We start from the raw sequence: 18,749 nt of genomic DNA on the forward strand, positions 1-18,749 counted from the left end.
GGGGAGACCCATCTAGAGGCAGAGGAGGGGGTGGCTATTCTGGGAGACGCCGCCCTAGGGGCAGAGGAGGCCCTTGCAATTCAGGAGACCGTGATTCCTTTCGCAGGCCTTCCTATCATCGTCCCTGATGTATTGCCCGACTGTGCTATTCCGGAGCCAGTCGGGGTCATGATTTCACAGGTACCCGGAAGCCTGGGCAAGTATCACTCAGGATCGATGGGTGCTTCGTATAGTTACCGGAGGTTATTCCATCCCCTTATTGTCAGACCCTCCTCCACCCAAGAGAATCCCAGACGTTCCACCCAGTCAAAGGGATCACGCAACACTAGAAATTTCACAGTTGCTGGAAAAAGGAGTCATCCAACCTGTCCCCTCAGACCAGATTGGATTAGGGACTTACTCAAGACCCTTTTTGGTGCCGAAAAAAACAGGGGACCTGAGACCCATCTTGGATCTCAGCCGACTGAATCGCTACATTCTAAAGTCCAAGTTCCGAATGGTCACCCTTCAGTCTATTTTTCCGTTACTGGGAAAAGAAGTATGGATGTGCTCCATCGATCTCAAGGATGCTTACTACCATATCAGAATGGACAGGGCATCCAGGAGTCACTTACGCTTCCGGCTGGGAGCTAGTCATTTCCAGTTTCATGCCCTGCCCTTTGGCCTCACCACAGCCCCCAGGGTGTTCACCAAGTGTTTGGCAGTGGTGACAGCTCACCTGAGACGTCAAGGATTCCAAGTGTTTCCATAATTGGACGAATGGCTCCTCACCGCCCCCACCAGGCATCTTCTCATTCAGGCCAGTGAAAAGACCATTGCCCTTTGTCAACAACTAGGAATTATCTTGAACTGGGGAAAGTCTGCCTTGCTGCCCTCACAGCGTGTCACATTTATAGGCGCAGAGCTAGACACCGTTCACATGCGGGCATTCCTGCGTCAAGAAAGGATAGAGGTGTTGCAGGGTCAGGTTCGCGCGTTGCTACCCCTCAAGAAGGTTCAGGCCAGATGGGTCCTACAGCTCCTGGGATCCATGGCAGCCACCATTATGTTAGTGCCCCTGGCCAGATTACACGAGGCTTCTGCAGTGGCTCCTGTCTGCCCAGTGTCCTTTTAGAAACTTCCTCTGTCCCATCTGATCCTACTCACCGAGCAGGACCTCTGTTGGTGGCTGCGTTCCACCAACTTGAACAAAGGGAATCCATTTATTCCTATGACTCCAGTTGCCACGGTGACCACGAACGCCTCCCAGATGGGGGGGGGGGGCATTATTTTGGCAGGACGGTCCAAGGCACCTGACAGGATCACGAGGTACATCTGTACATCAATGTTCTAGAGATGAGAGTGGTGTTACTGACGTTGCAAGCACTGCAGAGCTCTCTTCCCCTAGGAACGATTGCAATTCACTCGGACATGTCCGTGGTGTGGTGCCTGAACAAGCAAGGGGGAACCAGGTTGTAGCCCCTATGCAGAGAGGCCATGCGAGTGTGGCAGTGGGCATTGTCTTCCCGACTGTTCCTAGTGGCAATGCACATTCCGGGGAAGGCCAGTGTGATAACAGACAGGCTGAGCAGATCTATTCTGATGCCTTACGAGTGGTTCCTGAACCGCCGAGTTGCGGAACAGATTTTCAACAGGTGCGGTCAGCCTTGCTGCGACCTTTTCGCCAATCCCCACAATACCAAGTGCAGCAACTACTTTGCTCTGATCCCCCACGGGGGGGGGGGGTCACCCAGGGATGCTTTAGTCCACGATTGGCCTCCCAGTCTGCTCTATGCTTTCCCTCTGTTTCCTCTGCTCCTAAGAGTGATCCAGAAAGCCATTTCCTCAGGAAGCAAGATGATTCTTATTGCCCCACACTGGCCTCGCCAAGTCTGGTTCTCCTTCTTCATCAGTATGCAATGGACAGTCCTTAGACTCTGGACCCAGCACCAGACCTACTGACACACATGTCGGGACAGTCCCATCCCTCCCTGCGGACCCTCAGTTTGACAGCCTGGCTACTCCACTTCCATCTTTAGTCAGACTTAATCGTTTTTCACCTGAGGGTAGTACACATTTTATCATCTTCTCATAAATCTTCTACCAGGAAGATTTACTCCAGCAAGTGGAAAAGATTTTCAATTTGGGCTCAGGTTAATGGACTGGATCCTTTCACAGCCCCCATCCCTGCTGTCTTAGATTTTTTTATCCACACTTTTTCAGCAGGGTTCTGCTCTTGCTACCATTAAGGTTCAGCTGGCCGCTATTTCTAATTTTCATACCTATTACAAACCTTCTCTCATGGCTCATAAGCTATGTAAGGCCTTTTTGAGGGGCACCTTGTTGCTTCGGCCTCCTGTGTCAGAACCCATCATGCCATGGGATTTAAATCTTGTGTTACAGGCCCTGATGTCATCACCTTTCGAACCAGCTTCCACCTGTGAATTAAAATTTCTGTCTTGGAAGACTGCATTCTTAATAGCTATCACATCAGCCAGGTGGGTGTCGGAGATTCAAGCGTTGTCCATCAAATCCCCGTATTTAATATTTCATAAGGACAGGGTTTTCTTGAGACTTAATCCATCCTTCCTTCCGAAGGTAACCTCTGCCGTTAACCTCAATCAGTCCATTGAGCTGCCAGTTTTCTTTCCACAATTTTCCAACAAGGCGGAGTTTAGGTTTCATCAATTGGACATACACAGGCAGCTTCGTTTTTATTTACACAGGACAAAACAACTTCGTAAGTCTGACCAACTCTTTGTGTCCTTCTCAGAAAATAGAACAGGTTTCCCTGTTTCTAAGATTACAATTTCCAGATGGATTTCTGACTGCATCTCCTACGTTTACTTGTCAGCAGGTAGAGAGTTACCGTTCCCTGTCAAGACTCACTCCACCAGGGCTTTTTCCGCTTCAGTAGCTTATCATTCCAGACTATCCTTGGATGACATTTGTGCGACGGCCACGTGGGCTTCTCCCCACACCTTCATTACTCATTACAAATTAGACGTGGCTTCTAGGGGCCGGGCTTTCTTTGGTTCCACTGTTCTCAGGAGCAGCTTCCATTGAGCCTCCTAGAATAGAGGTGCTAGGGACGCTGTCCCGTGAGTAAGAATGTAGGCGAGATTGGACCACATAACATCTACAAGTTATGTACTCACCATAACGCTTGATGTATGTGGTCCATCTCGCCTCACATTCTTACGTTCCCTCCCACCTTCCCCCCTCCTGGAGGATTTGGAGGTGACATTTGTTTTCAGTACCCTTCGGTATTGGTTATTTTTTCTTTGCTGCCCTGGTTAGGGTTCTTCTCTTCTGAACTGTGGTTGTGCATGAGGTGTGACTATGAGCTGCTGCAAACTAGATCTGGGGTTATGGAGCAGTGCAACATGGGATACCAGGTTAGCCCAGCCAATTAGAGACTTTGTGCTAGAAAAATATAAATTGGCTGAGTCGGAGCCAATGCTCGGCTCCGAACCCACGAGTAAGAATGTGAGGCGAGATGGACCACATACATCAAGCGTTATGGTGAGTACATAACTTGTAGTTTTCCACAGTCCGTAGACGTATGTATGCAGTCATCATTTACATCTTTATTGCATCTCCAGCAAACTGAAGAAGTTATTTTACTAAACTTAGAAATATTATAGGGGTTAACAAACATTCCGTGTATGTATTTCCAGATAAAAGCTTTCCAATATAAATTTGAAGATGTTTTACTAACTGATTTAAGTAACACAGCTTTATTCTTATCAATTGAGTTACCCATCCAGTGTTGTCTAGAAAGTTCCCAGAATTTTGCATCAAACTTGTTATTTATAATTAACTTACATACCTTGGACAAACTTCCTTTTTCAATCAGTTTACCTTTGATGATAGCACTCATGAGGGAATAGTGTTTTGTTCCTCTTCACTTGTATTACAAATTCATTTAATAGCTTACCAACAGATAATATTAGCTTGGTTAACAGATTCATCCAACTTAAAATCTTTCATTAAACATTCTGGTGACTTAGCTTTTTCAAATCAGCCATATATTTTAGTAAAATCATTTTAACATTGTTGTGTGTTTCCACAAATCTGGAGGTTTGTGCAATGGGAAAGCACAACCATTTACATTTTAAAATTAATGGGATTTTAAAAACATCAAACAGGATTTATAGCTGTCTTTAAAATTGATTTCACATATGCAAAGTCTAAAGATTGAAATAAATTCCCTTCTACAGAATGTTTTATTAACCAGTTGAAATAATTGTTATATATATTTAATTTATCATATTTAATAAACTTATAGGAATTTAGTATAATGTATTCCTGAATGGTTTTCTGTTTACTGGTATAAGTTGAGTCTAACCAGATTGTAATAGAGTCAACATTTGCAGCATTGGAATATGATTCTATTTTAGGGAAGCTAATACCACCATACCCTCACAGTCTAATATGAATTCTTTAAGTAATTCTTGGCTATATAGGGTACCATAAGAATGAAGTTAACGTTTTTCCATTTTCTTTAAAAGATTTTTTGTCAGGTATTAAAGCTATGAATGCAATATATTATATAATCTTGAGTAGTATAATAATTTTAAATAGTCACTAACCTAACTTCAAAATTAAAAAATATACTCATTCCATTTTTAATAAGTAACATCTTCAATTATTTTTCAAAATTATGATTAATCTCACATCTTGATACATTTTTATTCCTAAATATTTTAATTCTTCACCTTCCCAGTTATATGTATATTCATCTTTAACCATAATATCTAGTTCATAGGTTCATACTAGGCTATCTGCCCGAGGGCATTTACAAGCCTAGCTCATAGTTTTGTGGCTTACGCCACCCCTTTAGTATGGGGAACTATACCCATTATTTTGCTGTGCCTCTGTTGAGCAGTGACACTGAGGTAATCCCTGGGGTATATCTGCGATCTCCCATCCATTGGTCAAGATTTCTCTTGAACAAGGCCAGCGAGGTGCTCTGCCTCACATATACCGGGATTTTATTCCACAGCATAGGGAGTCTTTGGGTGATGAATCTATCCCTCCAGCACGTCCTATTAATAGCCGTGGTCGAGGTTTAAGTCTCCGCCTTGTGGCTCTGACGGATCTAGATTTTTGAGGTGAAGCATATTCATCAAATCTGGGTTTGACATGGCCTTGTATGTTAGGCAAAGGTCACCTCTGAGCAAGCGGTGACTGAATAGAGCTGGAGTTCTTTCAGTCGGGCAGCATAGGACAGATGTTTGAGACCCTTTATCCTTTTGGTGAGGAACTTTTGTGGCCTCTCCAGCTGCTGCAAGTGTCGGGTCAGATACATTCGAATGGGGCATTGTACTCAATCATTGGTCTGATGAGTGATGAGTATAGGAGACTATGACCTCCCTTGATCTAGATGAGAATCCCTTCATGATAAGGTGGGCAATGTAGAAGGTCTTCCTAACTACTTTAGCTACATGGGTGTCGAATGACAGACTACTATCAACCTGGGTCCCCAGGTCCCTGATAACTTCTTCTGTGCTCAGTGGATTGCCACCTATTTGGTAGCTAGGGGTAACCTTGTTTTTCCCGAAGGTATGACTATGCATTTTTGGCATTTAACTTTAGGCCATGGCTCTGGCACCAGTTATCCGTTTCTGTGAGACCCTTCTGAAGGATATCTGTGTCAGATGTGTTTTCTAGTATGGCGCCCAGTTTGTAGTCATCTGCAAACTTTGTCAGCCATAACCCTCCTGTGTTTGCTTGTACTGAAAAGTAGATGCCAAACAAGAGTGGGCCCAGGACTGAGCCCTGTGGTACACCACTTGTGACAGGCTTTGAGTCTGACATGGCGCCAGCAACTCTGACCCTGTGGGTTCTGTCACTCAGCCAGTTTGCAACCCATCTTGTGATGTATGGGTTAACATTTAAGCTGATGAGTTTTCAATGATACCCGAGTGGGGTATTGTATCGAAGGCCTTCGCCAGATCGAGGTAGGCTGTATGGACTGCCTTTCCCTCATCAATGGCTTTGGTGACTGTTTCGGAAAAGTCAACCAAGTTTAGAAGGCATGATCTGCCTTGACAAAGCCAAACTGGGATGGATCCAAAGTCTGCAAATTCCCTATGTCTTTATTTATGAGGTCCATTATGATCCTCTCCATGGCTTTGCAGATAAGGCTTGTCAAGCTAATGGGCCGGTAATTTCCAGGGTCGGTGGAGGCACCGCCTTTGTGAAGTGGGACCACAGTTGCAGTGCGCCACTCCCTGGGTACGTATCCAGAGGTAAGACTATGATTAAACAGCTGTCCTAGCTGTGGGTTTAATTCCTCGTTGAGTTTGTGGAGCACACAGCCGGGGACACCATCAGGTCCCATGGATGCTGTGTTTTTTGCTTTGGAGAGAGCCGTTCTCACTTGGGTGTTGGAGATGTTTGGGGGGCTGCAATCGCTTGGTATAGATATCTTTAACAATAACAAAACTTTTCAGTTTTGTTATTGTTAAATTTCAGCAGCAATACTTCTTGAAACTTTCCAATTTACTAATTTTTTTCTGCAATTGAATAGTTTCTCTAGTTAGTAAAATACCATCTGAAAAAGCTGTATTGTAGATTGGCAATCCTTTTTAATTGAAAAACTGTCAACTTTGTCATTGCTTCTTATACTGTTGGCTAAGGGTTCAATAACTAACGCAAGTAGTACAGGAGACAAGGGACACCCTTGGTTTGTACTTTTATTTAAATTAAACCTTGAGAGATATAAGATCTAATTTTAATATAAAAGACTTTCAGCTTTTCCTGGTTAGGGGTCGCCACAGTGGAACAACTTACAGGTGTCAGGCAGTCTAAGCTTACCAAACTGTTATGCAATAGGAAAATCAACGCATATATACATTTATCATGTTGAAAGGATATATACATATTTTATAACTTTAACAAAGACTTATTTGAAAAGTACAAGTATCTAGATTTTAAATTAATTCTTAAAAAACATATACATTACTAAGGTTAAAGGGGGTATCTTGCTACTCAATGGAGTAAAAAAAAGTTGGCAGCCTACATTTTATTTAAAAGTTACACAATGCTCATTTCAAACCACAGTTTCCTTTCTCGGGTTCAAACATCTACTGTACTTTCTTTCAAAATGAAAGCACTAAGCAGTAAAACAATCAAATTTCAGCTGTGATTTATGAAATGAGTTATTTCAGGTAATCTTGGTGAATCCAGTGATGTACGATATGCAAAAATCTTCAAAGTTAATGTAAATATATTTCTGATTTCAGTTTTTAAGATCTTTTTGAATATTTTTATGCAACTTTCTGTGAAAATTATATATCAAAAGACATGCGTCTGGAGCGTTTCTCCCCAGGCCTCCAGTGAAAATGGGCTCTGTCCCAGTTGGACTTTCCTGGTAAACAAAATGTTAAATAAATAAAATAAGTATGATATCTTATGCATTTACTCTCCTGCCATGTGTAGGTATATGCAATATAATGTCTTCCTTGTAAGCAGTTTGCTATTCAAATGTATTTTTCTGGCTCATTTGTCCACTGATATTTTACTTTATTTTACTTGGATTTCTAAAATCTCCCATCAGAGCTTTTTAATCATCAGCTGTCTGTTAGAGATTGTAGCATGTGTATACATTTCTTAACTTATTGACATTGCTGTTTTATTAATGTTACATAAAAGATGTTTTTTTTCCTTGTGCATTTGCATATTATTCATAAGGTGATTACTGTTCTTATTAATTCTAGTATTATACGAAATTTTGACTGTATATATATATATATATATATATATATATATATGTATGTATAAAATAATTCATGCCTGTCTAATTTAGATGCTTGTTGTTAGCAATTATATACTGTTCACATCCTAACATTAGTATTTAAATGCAGCATGTGAAGATGCCAACTTGCAACGTACAGTAGCTGCTAATCTCTTCTGTAAGTTTTTCATTCTTCTTAATGCCTCTAAACTATTCTAATTAATAGCAAACAACTAATTTTACATCTTCCCATTAATATACACAGTTGGGGGTGAATAACACTGCAGCATAAGCTATTAACATTAATTTAAATTAATTAAATTTTATCAAAACAGCTCAAGAAGCATGCAGGAACTAAAGCAAGCAAGAATGAAGCAGTCTCGCACAACTAAATCGTTCTTTTAAAAGTTTTGAGTGCTAATTGTAGATGACCTATGAAAGGAATGTGTTATAAAGGAACAAAGAAAACACAGTCACCAGCATTTAACACTTCTTATTAGCATATTGATTGAACCGGACATTCATTTAACCTAGCAATGCACATACTGAATAAAATTAAAACAAATAATGTTACCAATTGTATTATAATTTAATGTCATTCTCATACATGAAATATTTCTTTAACATTTAGAAATGCATTTATAGGTATTGTTTAAATGAAATTAAGTCTTTCACTTTAAATATAGTAAGACTAAATTTTATATTCCATATCATGTAATGCTTTAGTGTAAACATAAATACATATTTGTATATGGTTTGAAGCTTAGTATCTTAAATAAACCCTTTACTTACAGGGTAAATTTATTACTTCAGAAAATAAAGGTCCTGCAACCAGAAAATGTCAGTTGTTTTTAATCTTTTTAACTTTAGAAGCAGCTTCCGTGAATTTAGCTCACTCTGTGTCTTGAGGGATGCAGCATTCCAGTTCATTTCTTCAGTGTTAGGGATTCTGTCTTCATTAGTAAATGTGGATGCCTCTTCCAGTGTGTCAAATACTTTAATTCCTTTAGGACAAAATGCTTTGATCTTTGCAGGAAACACCAAAGTAGCATTAATATTGTTCTTTTTAAGTTCTTTAATCAATGGCAAGCAGGATTTCCTTGTACACATTACTTTACTGGAATAGTCATTGTCAAATCTGATTACATGCTTGCCTATTTTAAATAGGTGGAGGGACCATGCTGTTTTTAATATTTGATCTTTATCCTTGTGGGACATAAATGTAACTATTATTGAACATGGTGGTGAGTTTTTCTTTGATGGTGTTTTCAGTGATCTATGTGTCCTTTCAATCCCAAATGATAAAGTTTCAGGTAAATTTAATATTAAATGCAGCTAAGTTGTTAAGAAGTTTATTATATTGTTGCCATCATATTTTTCAGGAATGCAATAAATTCTGATATTGTTTAATCTCAGTGTATTTTCTAAATCATTAACTTTACGTATAAGCCAGTTATTTTGTTTTAATAGGACTTGCATTCAGTTGTTCTCCCTTCGTGGTCATGTAAAGCTTCTTCCATGCTGCTGATTTGTGTACATTGTTGTTTCATAAGAATTTATAAATGTTCCATCTTTCTGGATTCTTCTTTGAAACTTTATATTTTAGTGTCTGGTTTGTTCACTTTTAGTAATACATCCTGCATGTTAGATATTAGAGAACGGATATCTTTTTTAACAGAAGAATCACGAGTAACCAAGCAGATGAAATTCTGACAGGAAAATTACAACATTTGAAGAACTTCAAGCTATAAATATTTTCTCTTGTTATTAGTGAATATACATAGCTGTCAAGTATCTCTAAATTCTAATTTTTGATTACATTTCCTGTCAGAGGAAATATTTCCGTGTCAGAGCTTCTACCAGTTACTGCTGTCAGTTAGCTATTTTGGCCACACCTGCTAAAATCAACCTTTTAAGTACTTGCCTGTTTTATAAACTACATCTGACAGGTATGCCCAAGATTCAGGCATCTTTATTAACCTTCACTGTGAAACAGTCTACCGGTCCCTCAATTCTTCCATTCCCAAAAATAAGTAAATTAATTTCCAAACATTCTTTGTCCCCTTCAGCAGGCTACTAAATTGCCTTAGCCACAGATTGATGGCCATTTCTGGTTCCTCAGGCCACTCATCTTTTTTCTTTGCTCCTTGTGGTGTAGTCAGTACAGCCACCGTGTACCAGGGGTTAGACATGTCCTCTGCGGCTGTTGGAATTTCCTTGGTAGGAAAGGAGGAACCACTCTTGTTGGCCTTGGAAGAAGGAACAAGGGAATACCTCTCTGCCTAGTCAGACAGGGATGTCTTTTCCTAGGGAGGTTTTGTCTATCAAAAGTAGGTCCGCTTTTTTCTTAGAAATTCCTATTAAAAAGAAGCAAAAAGTTGGACATTTATCCTCTCCTATCTTACTTACTTTGGACAGGAATGATTAATTGAATTTAGCTCAGGCTGTTGTCCCTACCAGTTTTGGTGTTACTGGTAAGAGAAAAATGATTTTTTTCACTGTTTGAGGCTGTTCAGGACTTCAAACATTAAAATGCTTGAGAGCGCAACTTCTGTCTCTTTTCAGGTTTCTGATTCTAAGGAGAGTCTCTCTTCTGATAGTCCCTTGGAAAGTTTTTTCATTTTTCTGAAAACATCCAGAATGAATGAATCAGTTATTTCAGTAGGAACATAATGATCTTGCACTGATGTCTAAGAAATATTAGGATTTATTACTATGGGATTTTCTGAACCTACTCCATTTTCTTCTGTTCTTACAGCACTGGGGGATGTATTTATTACAGCCTGTAACTTTGCCCCATTTGCCAGCCTGCTTGCCCCTAAGATAAAGTTTCTCAGTTTTATACCTTTTTATTTTCTAATTCTAGATCAGACCCAGCAGGGATTTCCTTGAAAAATTCAACTGCAACTAAATATCTGGTAAATGCTTTAAGAATTCTTAGTTGCCAGGCACACATGTTAAAGTTTAAGCTTAGCTCACTTGAGAATGAGAAAAGCGTAATTTCTTATTTTCCCTCAGCTGAGATAAAATAATTTTTGTGTAATCGTATTACTTCTGTGTGCCAGATGACTGACTATTCTTTGAATTGAGCTTGTGATTCACTGATGCCACTTCCAGAGGTGTTGCTACAGAAATTGTATGATGTTTCTTAAGTTGTGTACACACAGCCTTCCTGAGGATGTAAAAGCTGAAACTTTGAATTCTCCCTTAAATAGAGAGGTTAGATTTGGACCATCTGCTGTAAAAAGTATGATGAGAGGTGGAAGCTGATATGAGTGTCTCAGATTTTTCATCCTGTATTCTTCAAATTTATCAAGTGTTTTATAGCTACATTTGCAGCAGTTACAAAAAGCAAAATAAGCAGAGACAGAAAGCTGTTGACAAAGCAGACTTTTAAAAAAACAGTGGCAAGGGGGCTCCAAAAGAATAGAAGAGCCAATCAGAAAGGAGGACAGACTAACATGTCTGAAGGACTACTTACAGAATTTCCCTTCCCTCCCTGATAAACCTGTAGTTCTTCCCCAAAATCTGTCCCTCCATTTCTCCCCTTGGCACTAGATAGCCTCAGACAAATGGGTTCTGAGAGTCGTCATTAGGGTTACAGATGGCAGTGGGAATCAGTTCCTCCTTTATAGGGGATTCCTCCTCATCCACCAGATCAAACTTATTCTTCTCGTCTACCTGATCAAACGTATTCTTCCCATCCTGTCATTTAGCTTCTGCTAACTCAGAGGATGATAGAAGCTGCCCCTCATCCTCAGAAATGAGGTTTTTATCCAGATGTGTTTCTGGTACCAAAGCAAGAAGCCTTATTGATACCAGTCCTAGATTATTCCTTTTTAAACCATTTTGAGAACATTCCAAAGTTCGAAATGTTATCCCTTCCAGACTTGTTTCCCATTTAGGTGTTTCATTGACCCTAGATTTAGCTCATTAACATGTATGTGGTGTGGAATGTTACATCTCTAGCAGTTTATAAATATCTTGCATTCCAGAGCATTTTCTGAAAAATAAACTTAAAAAGTATACAGTAAACAAATGTAAATATTTAGTTAAAAATAAAAGCTATTAAAACTATACAAACCGCAATATTATTAGTAATACATTTTATTTACAGGGATAATAGTGCAATGTTAAGTTGTCAATCTCGCCTTCATTCTTGCTGGATGGGATGGGTTCGGAGCCGATCCTCGGCTCCGACTCGGCACTTGCTTTAGCTCGAGAACTCCTTTTACCAGCTCGAGGCAACCCTATATCCCAAGATGCAAGGCGGAACTACCTCAGATCTCGTTTGCCGCTTAGCGAAAGAGGTCTCCTTTGCCAGCTGAGGTAAGTTTTTTCTTAGTAAAATAAGAAAAAGTGTAGTTAGGGGTTTATTTTTCCCTGTTAGTGTTAGTGTAGTCTGTAATTAGTTACAGCCCACCCTATTCCCTATTTTTCAATCCTTTTATAAACTTTTATAAGTTTTTATATAAAGTAGTTTAGTCAGGCCTAGTCCCCTTCTGTTATCCCTTCCTGTGTGTTTGTGTAGGGATTAATTTGTGTGTTTGTTGGGACTGTTTGTGTTCTATCCTCCTAGGATGTCTAAAGAAGGCAAGGTCTCAGGCTTCAAGAAGTGTGACCAGTGCTGTCAGAAAATGTCTCTGACAGACGGTCACACTTCTTGTGTTTATTGCCTGGGGCCTTTGCACCTGCAGGACTCCTGTGTTGTGTCATGCTTTTAGCCAGAGAGTCCTGCAGGAAAGGAGGAACAAACTCATCCTCCGAGGTTTACTTAAACCGGAAAGTTCTCCTCCTAAATCAGGGTCAGGAAAACCTCTTAAGCCACCGAAGGCTCAGGCTACAGTGTCCAAGCCTCCTCCGGTGGCTCCGGCTCCGGAGCCGATATCAGCTCCGGCTGGAGTCGATACTTCTACTCGGGTAGTGGGTTCGGTGGCGGCGGCTCCGTACCCTGACTACTGTGGCCTTGTCGGCTCGGCTGGAGCCGACACTTTATCAACATCGGAGCGAAATCCTCGGCTCCATCTGGAGTTCTAGGGACTTCGGCTCCGATGGCTTCGACCCGTAAGAGATCTCGGTCCCCTATTATGAGTATCCACTCGGCTCCGGGATCTCCTCTTTTGTCGGAGCGGAGCCATCTGAGCCGATCTTCGAGATCTTCCAGGCTGTCTGACCACGACTTGGAGAGGGTGGTAAGCAGGCTGTTGAAGTCTCAGGCACTGGCCCAAATGCTCCATAGCCCGTCTCAACAGACTTGGCTATAGCCCCAATTCTTGAACTTCCTCCTCCGACTCCACACCAGAGTTCGGAGCGGAGCATCTTGGGACAGCGACTGTTCCGGCGACGGAGCCGATACATCCATCAGCACTGTCGTCATCGGCTCCGATCTCCTCCTTGAGACCTTCCTTGGAGGGATCCGGTCGTCGGGTTTCCACTGTCGGCTCGAGGGGCTAGTGGCATCGGACCCTTGTCCGACCCCGCTCTCCTCTCGGGCTTCGCTTTGGTAAGCTCGGCGCCGACATCGGCCTCGAGCCTTCTCTCTCCTTGGAGCCGACCATTCCTGTTTCTTCGAGCGGGTATGTTCCGGTCTCCGGGAGAGGAGCCTTTGAGGTGATGAGGAGTGTCCTGGCCTCTGAGCCTGGTCAACGGTCCATCCCTCTAGCTCCTCCCTCATCAGTGCCTGCAGATGCCTCTTGCCAGCCTCTTGCTCTCAGGCCCAGGGATCCATCGCCCCAGGTTTCCCCACTGGGAATTTCCTCCTCTTCTGAGGTTTCTCCTGACCCTGCAGGGGAACCGCCTCGGAAGAGGACGTGTAAGAGGAAACACACAGACTCCCTGAGTCTACTACATCTGATACTGACTTAGATGAGTCGGAGGGTTCCCCACGGTCCCCTCTGAGGATGTCTCCTTTTCAGACATCCTTGAGCTCCTCAAACAGAGGGGAATTGGCCTCCATTGACCCCTCCGAGGATGAGTCGGTATACCTGGAGGCTTTTGGATCCCGACCCTCCACCTCCTGGGTGTCTCCGCCTTTCGACCCACTCATGCAGGTAGTGGCTCGAAAGGCGTGGAATCCAGATTCTGTGGAACCTGTCCCCAGGAGACCATCCAAGTTCATTACAGCCCCGTCGGATAAACAGTTCCTTTCCAAAGGTGTCTCTGTGGATGCTATGGTGGTGGCGGCCACTAAGAAGGAACTGGCGGATCCTTCAGTACCTGTCCATCCTCCTAACAAGGATTCTAGGACTATGGACAGGTATGGAAAGCGGATGTTTTCTTCAGCGACCTTTGCTATGTTAGCTGAATTACCTTTGTCACTTCACCAGGCTTCAACGAGATATTCTCAAAGAACTGGGTGAAGTAGTCCAGGATCCTTCTGCTGCTGGGGCTCAGGAAAAGATTGCCTCACAGCTTGCTATCCTGAATTCCATATCTAACTCCTCTATGCGGCTCATATCTTATGCGGCCGATGGAGCGAGGGGCCGCAGGCACAGGAGTTGCTCTTAGACGCCAAGCCTGGATGCGGCTGTGTAATTTTATGGACCCCTTTAAGGCATCCTTCACTAATACCCCTTTGATGGTTCGGCTTTGTTCGGGCCTCAAGTGAAGGATACCTTGACCAGGTGTGAGCAGGACGGTAAGACTCTTTCTGCCGTTGGAGTCCAGTTTTCCGCTCCTTCTAGACCATATCCCAAGGGTCAGAAAGGGGGGAAGATGTGGTTCGTAAAGCCCAAGGAGCTACACGGACACGTGGTCAGTTTACCCCAGAGGCAGAGGGGGTAACAATAATAGACGCCACCCTAGAGGCAGGGGGGGGTCCTCAGAACCAGGGCAACAGGGAGTCTCTTCCTGAGAAGCCCTTTCAGCATCCCTGAGGTGTTGCCCGACTGTCCACCCTTGGAGGCAGTCGGGGGAAGGATTTCACTGTACCCAGTAGCCTGGCAATCCCTATCCCAAGAGAAGTGGGTACAGTCGATTATATCCGAGGGTTACAAGATCCCCTTCGTAAGGTTTCCCGTACCTCTACATTCCCTTCCAGACATCTCACCCGGTCAAAGGGATTTGGCAAAACAGGTGGTTTCAAAACTCCTAGAAAAAAGAGCCATCCAGACAGTGCCGGCAGACCAAGTAGGATCCGGCGTCTACTCAAGATTCTTTTTGGTCCCCAAAAGGACGGGAGAGTGGAGACCAATATTAGACCTCAGCAATCTGAACAGATTTGTCAAAAAGGCAAGATTCCGGATGGTCACGCTTCAGTCCATTCTGCCCTTTCTGGGCAAGGACAACTGGATGTGCTCTATAGACCTTCAGGATGCATACTATCACATAAAGATTCACAGGCGCTCCAGGAGGTTTCTCCGCCGCTAGGGACCAGTGATTACCAATTCAGAGCCCTGCCCTTTGGCCTCACTTCAGCCCTCAGAGTGTTTACCAAATGCATGGCAGTGGTCACAGCTCACCTGAGACGTCTAGGATTCCAGGTGTTTCCTTATTTGGACGACTGGCTCCTCTCCGCCACCACCAAGTGTCAGCTTCTTCAGTCCAGAGACTACACCCTACAGCTTTGCAAGAATCTGGGAATTTCAGTAAATTTATTAAAATCTTCTCTGCTGCCTTGCCAATCTATCACCTTTATAGGCGCAGAGTTAAATACCGTCAATATGTTAGCCAGACTAACAGATCAAAGAATTCTGGACATCCAAAAATTTGTTCTGCTTCTGTTACAAAGCAAAAGATCAAAGCCAGGTTTGTCCTGAAAGTTCTAGGTCTAATGGCTGCGCCATTGTTCTTCTACCACTGGCTCGCTTTCACATGCGTCTCCTGCAGTGGATGCTTTTCACAGTGGTCGTACCATCTTCGATGAGACACGAGATCTTAGTGACACAGTCTTGCAGGGCTCATCTGGGCTGGTGGATATCTTCCCTCTTCTTCATCAGGGCCGACCCTTTGTTCCCCTCCTCCAGTTGCCACAGTCACCACGGATGCCTCTCTGATCAGGTGGGGGCATTATCAGGGCAGGATGGTCCACGGACGGCAACCCATAGAATACCATCTGCACATAAATGTCCTGGAGATGAGAGCAGTGCTTTTAACGTTGCAAGCCCTCGACGACTTTCTTCCCACGGGGACTATTGCAGTACAGACGGACAACATGTCCGTGGTCTGGTACATCAACAAACAGGGCGGAACCAGATCCTATCCCTTATGTCGAGAAGCTCTCAGACTTTGGCAATGGGCGATCTCTTCTCAGCGGTTTCTGATAGCAACGCACATCCCCGGCAGGTCCAACCTATTGGCGGACAGGCTAAGCAGATCTATTCTGATGCCTCATGAGTGGTCTCTCAATCAATCTGTAGTGGATCAGATTTTTCTGAAGTGGGGCACTCCTTGTTGCGATCTTTTCGCTACCCTCAAAACAACAAGTGCCCAGACTATTTCACTCTATTTCCCTTCCAGGCCAACCCCTGAGAGACTCTCTAACCCAGGATTGGCCTCGGGACTTCTTTATGCTTTTCCTCCCTTTCCATTGATTCCACAAGTCATTCAGAAAGCCACCATTTTGAGAGCCAAATTGATCCTCATTGCTCCATATTGGCCTCGACAAATTTGGTTTCCGTCTCTGCATTGTCACCTTCTGGTGCAGCCCTGGCATCTGGACCCAGTTCTGGATCTCTTGATCCACCAGTCGGGTCAGCAGCACCGGGCCATTCATTCTCTCAACCTCACTGCTTGGTTGCTCCACTTCCTTCCTTAGCCAGGCTACCAATGATTTCTGACTCAGTCAGAGACATTATAGTGTCTTCTTTGAAGTCGTCCACTAGGACTGTTTATGCTAGCAAGTGGTGACGGTTTTCGATTTGGGCAAACTCCAGAAATATTGATCCTTTTACTGCTCCCGTACATTCTGTTTTAGATTTCCTAGCGGAGGTTTTTCATTCAGGATCCTCGTCATCTACAGTCAAAGTACAACTGGCTGCTATTTCCAAGTATCATGTTGGCTTGCATGACAATAACATCATGTCTCATAGATTATGCAAGGCCTTTTTGAGAGGAGTTTTTCTCCTAAAGCCACCTATAAAACATCCTCCTCCGCAATGGGATCTAAACTTAATGTTGGCATCCTTGATTCTACCTCCCTTCGAACCGTCTGCTTCATGTTCTTTGAAGTTATTGACGTGGAAAACTATATTTTTACTGGCTGTCACTTCTGCAAGAAGGGTTTCCGAGATTCAAGCTCTCTGTATTCTTTCACCTTATTTGGTTTTTCATAAGGACAGGGTATCGTTAAGAACTAACCCTTCCTTTCTTCCCAAGGTTGTATCTCAAACCAATATTAACCAATCTATAGATCTACCAGTCTTTTTCCCTAACTATTCTGACAGAGCTGAACAGAAATTGCATTTTTTGGATGTCCATCGTCAGCTCAGGTACTACTTGCATAGGACTAAACAAATTAGAAAATCGGACCAATTGTTTGTCTCTTATGCAGAAAACAGGTTAGGTCTTCCAGTTTCTAAAGTGACCTTATCCAGATGGTTGACTTCCACCATTTCCTATGTGTACTCTCTCAGAGGCAAACAACTATCTTCTAAGCCAAAAGCACACTCCACCAGGAGTCTATCCACTTCTGCAGCCTTTCAGGATAGACTTCCCATTGATACCATTTGTGCAGCAGCTACTTGGGCCACACCTCATACCTTTGTTTCTCATTAAAAGTTGGATTTGGCCTCCAGAGATAGGGCCAGTTTTGGTTCCACAGTTCTCAAGAGTCTGTTCCGTTGAGCCACCCGGGATACAGGTGCTAGGGACGCGGTCCCATCCAGCAAGAATGAAGGCAAGATTGACAACTTAACATTTAGAAGTTATGTACCTACCATAACGTTCCATGTTAGTTGTCTTCTCTTCTTTCTTGCCCCTCCTCCTTCCCCCTGGCCTGGACAGATCTTGAAGAGATCCTAATAGTTTGTTTCCTCTGGATCTTTGTTATGAGGACTTCTTTTAGGAAAATTTGTTCCTAATTTGGTTAGGATAACCTTTAGCAGAGTAAGTTAGCTGCCAAACGAGATCTGAGGTAGTTCCGCCTTGCATCATGGGATATAGGGTTGCCTCGAGCTGGTAAAAGGAGTTCTCGAGCTAAAGCAGTGCCGTCGGAGCCGAGGATCGGCTCCGAACCCATCCCATCCAGCAAGAAAGAAGGCGAGAGAAGACAACTAACATGGAACGTTATGGTAGGTACATAACTTCTAATTCATAGTCTTTCCATAAGTACTGTAATATAATATATAATGCACACAACCCCCAAATTATATTTTTATCTTGGAAACTATACCACCTAGGTATAACATTATTGTTTACCAAACATAAGGTTTCCCATAACCACAACAATTTCCTCTGTAAGTGCATGTTTATTGATATTTATTTTATTTTCCATTTGTTTACCGAGTTAGTCCGACTGGACACAAGGTGACTGTTTTCAGCGGAGGTCCAGGGAGAAAAGCTCCAAATACATAGTAAAAAATTATAAAAATAATTAAAAAATTTATTTAAACACTGCTATTTTGTACAAAGAGCATAGAACATATAAAAGCAGTAAAAATCTGAGTTTTACAATTGATGCAGCATACAGTGGTTAGAATATTGAGAAACAATTAAGATATTATACAACAAAAATAAAATTGCTTGAACATAAATTCAAAAAGAAGTTTCCGTAGACAGACAGGGTCATAAACTAGAAATCATAATGTGGCCTAAACACCTGGTTCACATTACTATGCACTAAGTGAAACTACACAGTACACCTGTGATCTAGGGATGTTGAAAGTCAGGAACAGGTGAAATTAGTCCGGTTCTGTACAGGAACATATCCAAATTTTGAATAGGAGATCTTTTAGTAGGAATTTGAAAGTATGTTTACTATTTCGACATCTAATATCAGGGGGTAGAGAAATATGACGATGTATATGCTTAATTGTATAATTAGAAATATAAATAACACTGAATATCTCTAAAGATGTGCAACTAAGAT

General features: G+C 42.6%; 1 protein-coding gene across 1 annotated transcript in view; it reads left to right on the forward strand.

The window, feature by feature from the left end:
- The window catches only part of CDKL5 (cyclin dependent kinase like 5), a 1,714,404-nt gene that overhangs the window by 1,288,435 nt on the left and 407,220 nt on the right, over positions 1–18,749 (forward strand). The window lies entirely within an intron of this gene.

Source organism: Protopterus annectens, chromosome 5.part1 (genome assembly GCF_019279795.1).
Source record: "Protopterus annectens isolate FY-2018-M chromosome 5.part1, PAN1.0, whole genome shotgun sequence".
NCBI lineage: Eukaryota > Metazoa > Chordata > Ceratodontiformes > Protopteridae > Protopterus > Protopterus annectens.